General features: G+C 40.1%; 2 pseudogenes; both read right to left on the bottom strand.

Annotated features, from left to right (window-relative positions):
* Window positions 1-1682: 1682 nt before the first annotated feature.
* Window positions 1683-2498, bottom strand: LOC114363078 (cytochrome P450 18a1-like; annotated as a pseudogene).
* An 858-nt stretch (window positions 2499-3356) lies between these two features.
* LOC114363077 (cytochrome P450 18a1-like) lies at window positions 3357-11377 on the bottom strand (annotated as a pseudogene).
* Window positions 11378-11400: the final 23 nt, after the last annotated feature.

The following is an 11400-nucleotide window of genomic DNA, read 5'->3' as shown; positions in this document are numbered from 1 at the left end:
TCTACTCCATTATTGGCAGGTTGGTCGGTCGGTCGGTCAAGATCTCAATTTCGGTCGATTTCAGTTCTTATTGAAACTTCTTCGTCTGGTACTGACATAAAGTAAATCAGATATTTTAATATCAGTTTCTCTGGATTTCTTCATTTGGTTTTGTAGATATTTGATTCATTATGAGAAGTTATATTTTTGAAACAAATAACATAATAATCTTAGTCCATGAGTGCGTCAAATAGATAATATTAAATTATTTTTATTTGTCTAATATTCATGTAATTAATTCAAATTCGAAATAAAAACGACTGCTTCAAGGACTCGAACCCTCGACATTTTGTTAGTCGGAAAACTGTTCTGGCCACAGAGCTACAGAATTACTGATAAACTTTAAATTTTTTTTATTACTTACTTTTCATTTTGATAATATCTTGGTTTGGTCGTTCCAACTTTTTACGCACGGGTAGATAAAGATATAATTATTTTTTCAAATTATACATTAAAATGCCCAAGTTCATCAGAAAAAAAATTGTGTCTAATTGCGAAAGAATTTTTCAAATGGATCCAATATTTTTTTGAGTTTATTCGTTACAAAAATACAAATCTTTCCTCTTTATATTTTTTAAAGTTTGTTCTATTGGTATGTACTTTCAATTGGAACTATTGGAGTACTCCAACTGCGAATTAGTAATTTCATTATTAATTTATTATTTTTTCATGCCATATTATTATAGTTGGTACATAAGGCGAACTTAATGCCTTTGGGTATTCCTCATATCTTAGAGCTAAACCTTGAGTTAATTAATTATTTTGTTGTTACCTATAATGTATTGTTTTAAACTTTAGTAGTTTCCCTATTCCCTATAATTTCGAATCTGACTTATCACTATCGTCGAAGATAGGGAAATATATAGTAAACTATGTTTTCTTTATATTTTCTACTCTGGAAACTTATAAGTACCTAGGTACATATACGTCTGTCGCTGTTGACGATGCCCTGCTGTTGAGACAACTAGAGAAATAAATAAATCATTTATTGTACATAAAGTTCATAAAGAACATCATATCCATTCGAGCGAGGATGCCTTAAACACATTTGTCGGCGACTCCAAACGGCATGAAGTACTCCGGTCGTCTGATTTAGCCATTGTCAAAGATAACTTTGAACAGGTCCAACTGTTTCGGCTTTTCCTTTGCTCATAATCGAACGTGCAAATCGTCAGGTTCTACCGCTATTGGCTCTTGATTTTGCCTTTCCGATCTCAATTAAATACACATCAATTAAATCCCTGGCATTGCCGAGGTCCAAAATTTGGCGATTCTCGTCTATGAGCGTCTGGTAGAACAANACGAGAAAGAGATTGGCATCCAATAGTGAAGCCTCGGACCGTCTTAGTGTTGCAATGAGTCGTTTGCCGATGAAACTTATGCTAAACTCACGTAGTTTGACATAATTATACTTTGACTTTTCCATAGCCGTCCTTCGTTGAAGATGATGCTCAGAACATCGCAGCAGTGAGTCACCTTCGTGAAAACATATATGCTCGAAAAGAACAAAAACATATCCATTCGAGCGGGGATGTCCTTACACATTTGTTGGCGACTCCGAAAGGCATGAAGTATTCCGGTCGTCTGATTTAGCCGTTGTCGAAGATAACGTTGAACAGGTCCAACCGTTTCGGCTCTTCCTTTGCTCATAATCGAACGTGCAAAGCGTCAGTTTCTACCACTATTTGCTCTTGATTTTGCCTTTGCCGATCTTACCTTTTCGATCTCAATTAAACACACATCAATTAAATTTCTGGAATTGCCGAGGTCCAAAGTTTGGCGATGTTCGTCTATGAGCGTCTGGTAGAAAAACACTGCCCAGTTCTTAGCCACCTTCTCCTTAGCTTGATCTTTCCCAGGAAGATAGTTGTAAAGAGGCGCATATTCTCCATAGTGCACCTTCACCGAAGGGCGCATGCCTTCTTAGATGAGATAAGTAAATGTTTTTTTTTTTTTTTTAAATATTGCATCTCCGTGACTGAACCTGATACACATGGTAATTCCACAAATTACTTTTGACACGAGAAAGAGATTGGCATCCAATAGTGAAGCCTCGGACCGTCTTAGTGTTGCAATGAGTCGTTTGCCGATGAAACTTATGCTAAACTCACGTAGTTTGACATAATTATACTTTGACTTTTCCATAGCCGTCCTTCGTTGAAGATGATGCTCAGAACATCGCAGCAGTGAGTCACCTTCGTGAAAACATATATGCTCGAAAAGAACAAAAACATATCCATTCGAGCGGGGATGTCCTTACACATTTGTTGGCGACTCCGAAAGGCATGAAGTATTCCGGTCGTCTGATTTAGCCGTTGTCAAAGATGATTTTGAACAGGTCCAACCGTTTCGGCTCTTCCTTTGCTCATAATCGAACGTGCAAAGCGTCAGTTTCTACCACTATTTGCTCTTGATTTTGCCTTTGCCGATCTTACCTTTTCGATCTCTATTAAATACATATCAATTAAATCCCTGGCATTGCCGAGGTCCAAAGTTTGGCGATGCTCGTCTATGAGCGTCTGGTAGAAAAACACTTCTGCCCAGTTCTTACCATCTTCTCCTTAGCTTGATCTTTCCCAGGAAGATAGTTGTAAAGGGACACATATTCTCCATAGTGCACTTCACCGACGTGATACACGCCTGCTTCGATGAGATAAGTAATTGGTTTTTTTTTTCAATCTTGCATCTTCATGACTGAATTTGACATGTACTGGCGAAGTCTCGGACCGTCTTACTGTTGACACAAGTCCTAATACCTCGTCCAATATCTGTCTATCCTTTTTAATATTTTTCTGTTGCCCATGTACATAAGTCCTGCCGAGCTCGATTAGCTTTTCTAGGCCGACGTCCTTTCGGTTTTTCTAAATGTAAGTCCGCGGATTTATTACCGGCGACGGATTGTAANGACACACATCAATGATGCAATCCTCGAAGAAAACTTAACAACCTACCTCATTGTTCGAGTGAGTCAAACACATTCGTCGGCGGATTCCTAAAGGCATGAAGAAACTCTTGACTGCGCAGGTCCTAAGTTTCACGATGCTCACCTAGAAATTTGGTCTCCATATATGGAAGATTTTGTATAGCTTCTATATTTGGGAGACGATCCCGGCTGACGACAGCGTCAAGTTGCTTCTGAACCTTGTGGGTTCCTCAGCATGAAAACGATCATCCACAGCAGTAACGACATTCTATTGCGTCGCTAATAATGTCTTCCAGATTGATTTTGAGCTGAATGTTTGTGATAACATCCTTCAGAGAAGACATTCAATTCCTTCAGATAAGATGTCTTCCAAATTGTTTTTGAGCTGAATATCTCAGGTATCAAACATTTCTGCGCGGTTCTTAGCCACCATCTCCTTAGGTTGAGCTGTCCCAGGAAGATAGTTGTAAAGGGTCGCATATTCTCCATAGGGCACTTCACCGAAGAGACGCATGCCTTTCTCGGTGAGATAATTGAGTCTTAAATCTTGCATCTCCTTGATTAAAGACAGACAGTGTTGACAGTTGACACAAGTCCTAATACTCGTGAAGCTATGCCTTGTTTATACTACACTCAACATCAAATAAACCGCACCTTCTGCGACGCGAACTTTAAAGATTTTCTTCTGACACAATCATGGTACCCCAACAATATTGGTGTTATTTGAAAGCCCAATAAATATCCTTAAAGAAAAATACATTTTTTTCATTTCTAAATAAATGATTAACATATACCATAAATGTGATTTGAAAATAGACCTCACTTTGGGCTCACTTCTGGGATCAATTAGACCAATTTTTATGGTTATAAAACCAAATAAAGATCTCACGTGTCCTCTTTAACAGAGGGATAGCGATTAATCCCAACTTAACAGTTTTATAGTCATAAAAAATGGCTATAGCGTAACTACCTATTTTTTGAAGAAGCGACTCTGGATCCTTGTAAAGACACATTTTTGGGGTAAAAACCTTTCCTTTAATGAAATGAAGTATAGAACTAGGCTTTCAAATGTTACCAATGTTGGTGGGAAGTGGGGATGCATACGTTTGTTAAGTGCTTGTCGCGGGAGGTGCGATTTATTTGATGCCGAGTGTATTTTACTTATTTATTCTTCACAAGTAACACAGTAAATTTTCAAATTTATTAATTCTGTCAAACTGTGCAACAGCTTTTTGTAGCTTGTCGTGTAAAAATCTACGTTGAATCTTCTATGTGTTCGTCGATAGATCGATAGATCGAATCAACGGATTATGTTTGAGAGGAACAGTCATATTCATTGATACTTTGTCACATTCATCAGGGGACTCCAAAGGCATAAAGTATCGAGAGCTTTCTAGTCTTGTCGTTGTCAAATCGGCTTGAGCTGAATTGTTTCGGCTCTTTTCATTGGTTTGGGTAATTGGCGGTAGATTTGAGATCCAGCAGGATTTTTGTAGTTCTTGTATTTGAGTTGATTTTGTAGGGTCTCAACTGATATGTAGCTTTAATTGGTATGAACATTTCTGATGTATTTAAATATTTATTTGTACCTATTAGGCGATTATCACACTGCACCGCGCGATCCGCCGCGGTCCGCGCGGCGACATAATTATAACGAATCCCGTGCGCAAACGCGTTGTCAGTGTGTTGTGCCGCGCGTGTTCTCTATACAAACTGAGGTACTTGCATAATTATAATGATTAAATAATCTCGTCCCGCGTACTGCGGCGTTGCGCGGTGCAGTGTGATAATCGCCTTATGGCTTTCAAAAGGGTTTCCGTCGATAAAATCATTCCCAAATTCTTGCTTCTGTAACTAAGTTTTTCAGCACTGGCCAAGACCAAGTCCTGAAGCAGTAGGGTCAATTTTTGTAAAAGTATTATTGAAACGAAACTTAAGCTAAATGATTCTACTTGCTTATTAATTTTATGTGATAGTTATTCTGTTGGTTTTGTTATGTGTTCACGTTTAGTGTGCTTTNACAGGGTAACAATCGAAAACAATAATGCTCGAAAAGAACATAAACATATCCATTCGAGCAAAGTTGTCCTAAACACATTTGTCAGCGACTCCGAAAAGTGTGAAGTACTCAAGACAGGCCGCACACTCGGAGCAGCTAATGTTTTATTGCCATACCCATTATTATAACAACGTAGGTACCTGAAAAGAGTGTCTGATAAATAAACAATGGGTTCCTTAGCATGAAAACGATCATCCACAACAATAAAGACATTCTATAGCCTCATTTATTATGTCTTCCAGATTGTTTTTGAGCTGAATGTCTCAGGTCTCAAACATTTCTGCGCGGTTCTTAGCCACCTTCTCCTTAGCTTGAGCTTTCCCAGGAAGATAGTTGTAAAGGGACACATATTCTCTATACTGCACTTCACCGAAAGACGCATGCCTTCTTCAATGAGATAAGTAATTGTTTCTTTCAAATCTTGCATCTTCATGATTGAATCTGACAGACATGGTGATTCCGCAAATTACCTTTGACACAGCTAGCGCGAAAACGGGATTGACATCCACTAGAGAAGCCTTGGACCGTCTTAGTGTTGCTACGAAGCAAAGTTCCGGTTGACCATCCATGCAAGTCATGCCAAACTGACGTAGTTTGTCATGTAAAAGTATACGTTGACTCTTCCATAGCCGTCCTTCGTTGAAGATGATTCTCAGAACATCGCAGCAGTGAGTCACCCTCGTGGAGACATACATTTCATAAATGCATAATGCTCGAAAAGAACATAAACATATCCATTCGAGCAAAGTTGTCCTAAACACATTCGTCAGCGACTCCGAAAAGCGTGAAGTACTCAAGACAGGGTAACAATCGAAAACAATAATGCTCGAAAAGAACATAAACATATCCATTCGAGCAAAGTTGTCCTAAACACATTTGTCAGCGACTCCGAAAAGTGTAAAGTACTCAAGACAGGCCGCACACTCGGAGCAGCTAATGTTTTATTGCCATTCCCATTCCTATAACAAGGTAGATACCTGAAAAGAGTGTCTGATAAATAAACAATGGGTTCCTTAGCATGAAAACGATCATCCACAGCAATAGAGACACATGTCCTAATACCTCGTCCAATATTTGTCTATCCTTTTGTATACTTTTCTGTTGCCCATGTATGTAAGTCCTGCCGAACTCTCGTAGCCTATCGTTTAAAAATCGACGTTGACTCTTCCATAGCCGTCCGTGGCTGTTGATGATGCCTAGAGCGTCACAGCAGTGAGTCATCCACGTGGAGACATACAATTTTGATTAACGCATTATCGAAAGGAACATATCTATGCGAGGGTCATCCCTAATGTCCTAAACACATTTATCGGTGACTCCGAAAGACATGAAGTAACTATTCCGGTCGTCTGATTTTTCCGTGGCCGTGGCTCTACCTTCCGATTTAGCCTTCTAGATCTCAATTAAATACACATAAGTTGGAAAATTCATAATAATATACTTCAATATGATCTATGCATTGCCGTAGTTCATAGTTCCACGACCGTCTGGTATAACACCAAATATTTCTGGGCGGTTCTTAGCCAGCTTTTCCTTGGCTTAAGCTTTGAAAATAATTATGAAGGGGCACTTAATTTCTATGCATGTAATCTTTGCTATGCCTTCTTCAACGATATAATTAATTGTGTCTTTCAAATCTTGCATCTCCATGACTGAATTTGACGTGTACTGGCGAAGTGTAACTGTTGACACAAGTCCTAATACTTCGTCCAATATCTATCTAGCCTTTTAATATTTTTCTATTGCCCATGTTCGTAAGTCATGCCAAACTCGCTTAGCTAGTCGTGTAGAAATCTACGTTGACTCTTCCATGACGATTGGCTGTCGTTGGTACTCAAGCCGCGCCTCCAACGCTTCTCGAGCGATTCCAAACGTGTGAGTGCAGATTTCGTTTTCCCACTTTTTAAGTTTTCCGATTTGTTTCCAAAAACCCCATCAAACTTTTTTGACGGGTTGTCTCGAAAATTGTGGATTCCCAGGGAGATTGTTGTGTAAAGGGGCACAAATTCTCCATAGTTCAATTCAATGAGAGAATTGAGTCTATCAAATATTCGTTCGTTCGTTTCAGCCAAATGACGTCCACTGCTGGACAAAGGCCTCCCCCAAGGTTTTCCACAATGAACGGTCCTGCGCTGCCCGCATCCAGGCTCTTCCCGCGACAAATATTGCATTTCCATAATTGAATCTGACAGACATGGTGATTCCACAAATTACATTTGATCCACTGGCGAAGCCTAGGATCGTCTTAGTGTTGCTACGAAGCCAAGTTCTGGTTGCCCATGTAAGTCATGCCAAACTGACGTAGTTTGTCGTGTAAAAGTATACGTTGACTCTTCCATAGCCGTCCTTCGTTGAAGATGATGCTCAGAACATCGCAGCAGTGAGTCAACCTCTTGAAAACATATATTTAATTCATTCATTATGCTCGAAAAGAACATAAACATATCCATTCGAGCGGGGATGTCCTTACACATTTGTTGGCGACTCCGAAAGGCATGAAGTATTCCGGTCGTCTGATTTAGCCGTTGTCAAAGATAATGTTGAACAGGTCCAACTGTTTCGGCTCTTCCTTTGCTCATAATCGAACGTGCAAAGCGTCAGTTTCTACCACTATTTGCTCTTGATTTTGCCTTTGCCGATCTTACCTTTCCGATCTCAATTAAATACACATCAATTAAATACACATCAATTAAATACACATCAATTAAATTTCTGGAATTGCCGAGATCCAAAGTTTGGCGATGTTTGTCTATGAGCGTCTGGTAGAAAAACACTGCCCAGTTCTTAGCCACCTTCTCCTTAGCTTGATCTTTCCCAGGAAGATAGTTGTAAAGAGGCGCATATTCTCCATAGTGCACCTTCACCGAAGGGCGCATGCCTTCTTCGATGAGATAAGTAAATGTTTTTTTTTTCAAATATTGCATCTCCGTGACTGAACCTGATACACAATAAGGTAATTCCACAAATTACTTTTGACACGAGAAAGAGATTGGCATCCAATAGTGAAGCCTCGGACCGTCTTAGTGTTGCAATGAGTCGTTTGCCGATGAAACTTATGCTAAACTCACGTAGTTTGACATGTAAAAGTACATAATTATACTTTGACTCTTCCATAGCCGTCCTTCGTTGAAGATGATGCTTGAAACATCACAGCAGTGAGTCACCTTCGTAAAAACATATATTTTATTGGTTCTTTATGCTCGAAAAGAACATAAGTCATATCCATTTGAGCGGGGATGTCCTTACACTGTTGGCGACTCCGAAAGGCATGAAGTATTCCGGTCGTCTGATTTAGCCGTTGTCAAAGATGATTTTGAACAGGTCCAACTGTTTTGGCTCTTCCTTTGCTCATAATCGAACGTGCAAAGCGTCAGGTTCTACCACTTGCTCTTGATTTTGCCTTTGCCGATCTTACCTTTCCGATCTCAATTAAATACACATCAATTAAATCTCTGGCATTACCGAGGTCCAAAGTTTGGCGATGCTCGTCTATGAGCGTCTGGTAGAACAACATTTCTGCGCGGTTCTTAGCCACCTTCTCCTTAGCTTGAATTTCCCAGGAAGATAGTTACATNGAGCGACTTTAGGCATTTTTAGCTTAAGTCTTTCTGCGTAGGTGGGCTTTGAGACATTGCCAACAACATTATTTTGACTGTCTCGGTTTGCCGTGACTCGCTGTGTCATATCCATAACTGTCGACCAATTTTTAACGTCAATTCGCGAACCGAGTGAATTAATGACGACATTAATTTTTGTGGAAGTGTGCTTGTCGCGTAGAAATCTACGTTGACTCTTCCATGACGATTGTCTGTCGTTGGTACTCAAGCCGCACCTCCAACGCTTCTCGAGCGATTCCAAACGTGTGAGTGCGGATTTCATTTCCCCCACTTTTTTAGGCTTTCCAATTTGTTTTCAAAAACCCCATCAAACTTTTTTGACGGATTGTCTCGGAAGTTGTGGATTCCTAGGGAGATAGTTGTAAAGGGGCACAAATTCTCCATAGTTCACTTCAATGAGATAATTGAGTCTTTCAAATATTGCATTTCCATGATTGACTGACAGAAATGGTGATTCCACAAATTATATTTGATACAGCTAGCGCGAGAACGGGATTGTCATCCACTAGAGAAGCTTCCGACCGTCTTAGTGTTGCTACGAAGCCAAGTTCCGGTTGACCATCCATGTAAGTCATGCCAAACTGACGTAGTTTGTCATAATAAAAGTATACATTGACTTTTCAATAGCCGTCCGTGGCTGCATTCCCGCGACCTTCACCAGATCATCGGTCCACCTTGTAGGAGGCCTGCCCACGCTATGAGTCTCACACGTGGAGACATATTTTCACGCATGCTCGAAAAGAGCATATCCATACTAGTGAAGAAGGAAGGATGTCCTACATACATTTATCAGCGACTCCGAAAGGCATGAAGTAGCCAAACAGTCATTTAACCATTCAAAATCAAAATCAAAAATATTTATTCAGTTTAGAGCACAAGTGGCACTTATGACTATGAAAAATAATTGTCATCGATAAAATCTGCTCGGGTTGAACTGTTTCCGCTCTTCTCTTGCTCATGATCGAATGCTCAAAGCGTCAGTTTTTCCACGACTATAAAGCTCTTGATTTTCCCTTTTACTCGTAGTTTCAATTTAATACACATACCTTAATTATTGTGGTGTCTGCAGGAAGATTTTCCATATGTTTTGTCGCGTTCCTTTTTAACCTTCGTAGTCACTTCTGGGTCCCTCAGCATTGTTTCCATTCCGGCACAAAAGAGTTCACCCAATTGTTTGCCCTCTACCTACCGCTTTAGCCTTCTAGATCTCAATTAAATACACAATAAGTTGGGTAATTCCTTTCAACTTCTGGTTGATAGTATGTTAAGTGATCCACATTCGAGCCAAGATGTCTCAAACACATTCGTTGGCTTGACTCCAAAAGGAATGAAGAACACTCTTGACAGCTGAAGTCTAAAGTTTTAATGAGTGTCAGGTAGAACTCGAATATTTCTGCGAGGATCTTAGCCACCTTCTCCTTAGCTTGAGCTTTCCCAGGAATATTAATATTCACAATGTACGGACCTGAAAAGAGTGTCTGATGATTAAACGATTTATTATAACAAATTATTGTTCCGGTCGTCTGATTTTGCCATTTTTATAATTAAATCTGTTGGTGTGGGTCGGTTTAGACTCTTCCTTTGCTCATAATTGAATGCCCAAAGCGTCAGTTTGCATCGCTATTTGCTCTGGTTTCGCAGTCTCCTAGGAGTCGGATGTGGTCCTAGGCGTCGAACAAGTAATCCTCAATCATGGAAACTCGCTTCTGATTGTATTTATATTCCTTACTGCATTGATTGAAACTGGTTTTAAGCTTTACTAGCTAAAATATTATTCCGGAGTTGAACGACGATTAGCTGTCCAGTCATTGGCAGCAACTCGAGTCCAACCCTCCAACGCTCGTCTCGAGCGATTCCGATTTCCAGTTCGAGTGAGTTCGAATTTAATTTTCCCCACTCAAGTTTCTCGTTTCGTTTTCAAAAACGCCATTAAAAATGTATGACAGGTTGTCCAGGAAGTTGTGGTTTCCCAGAAAGATAGTTGTAAAGGACATATTCTACATTGTGAAACCTCGGGCCGTCTTAGTGTTGACACATGTCCTAATACCTCGTCCAGTATTCTGCCTTCGATTTTCCCGTTGCCAATGTAAGTCATGCTGAACTCTTGTAGCTTGTCGTGTAAAAATCTATGTTGACTCTTCCATAGCCGTCCGTGGCTGTTGACGATGCCTAGAGCTTCACAGCATTTAATTAACGCATTATGCTCGAAAGGAACATATCCATGCTAGGGTCTTCCACAGCAATGAATATTTCATTATCTCCATTCCCTCAGATAAGGAGTCATCCAAATTTTTCTGTGCCGAATACGTTTCAGTTTCAACATCATCAAAATATGATTTCGTCTGCAAGAACACGAGTTCACGTTGTATTAAACGAGACTTTCCTTCATCTCGGCGATATTCGATGGCATGTTCCTTTGCGCTTCGTAAGAGCTCCAAGTGGAGCCACTGTCTGGCCAAACGGTTCAGACTTCAATCATCAGCGATTGGCTTCATCATCAAACTGATGACTCAGGATCTCCCGAAAGAAAGAACTTCACGCGGAAAGACTCCGACGATGGCAGAGAGTCACCCTAGTGGACACACATCAATGATGCAATCCTCGAAGAAAACTTAACAACCTACCTCATTGTTCGAGTGAGTCAAACACATTCGTCGGCGGATTCCTAAAGGCATGAAAAAACTCTTGACTGCGCAGGTCCTAAGTTTCACGATGCTCACCTAGAAATTTGGTCTCCATATATGGAAGATTTTGTATAGCTT

The sequence above is a fragment of the Ostrinia furnacalis genome, unplaced genomic scaffold, assembly GCF_004193835.3.
Source record: "Ostrinia furnacalis isolate ACB-3 unplaced genomic scaffold, ASM419383v2 OfSCF6997, whole genome shotgun sequence".
NCBI classification, from domain to species: Eukaryota; Metazoa; Arthropoda; class Insecta; order Lepidoptera; family Crambidae; genus Ostrinia; species Ostrinia furnacalis.
This window is presented reverse-complemented; position numbering and strand designations above follow the sequence as displayed.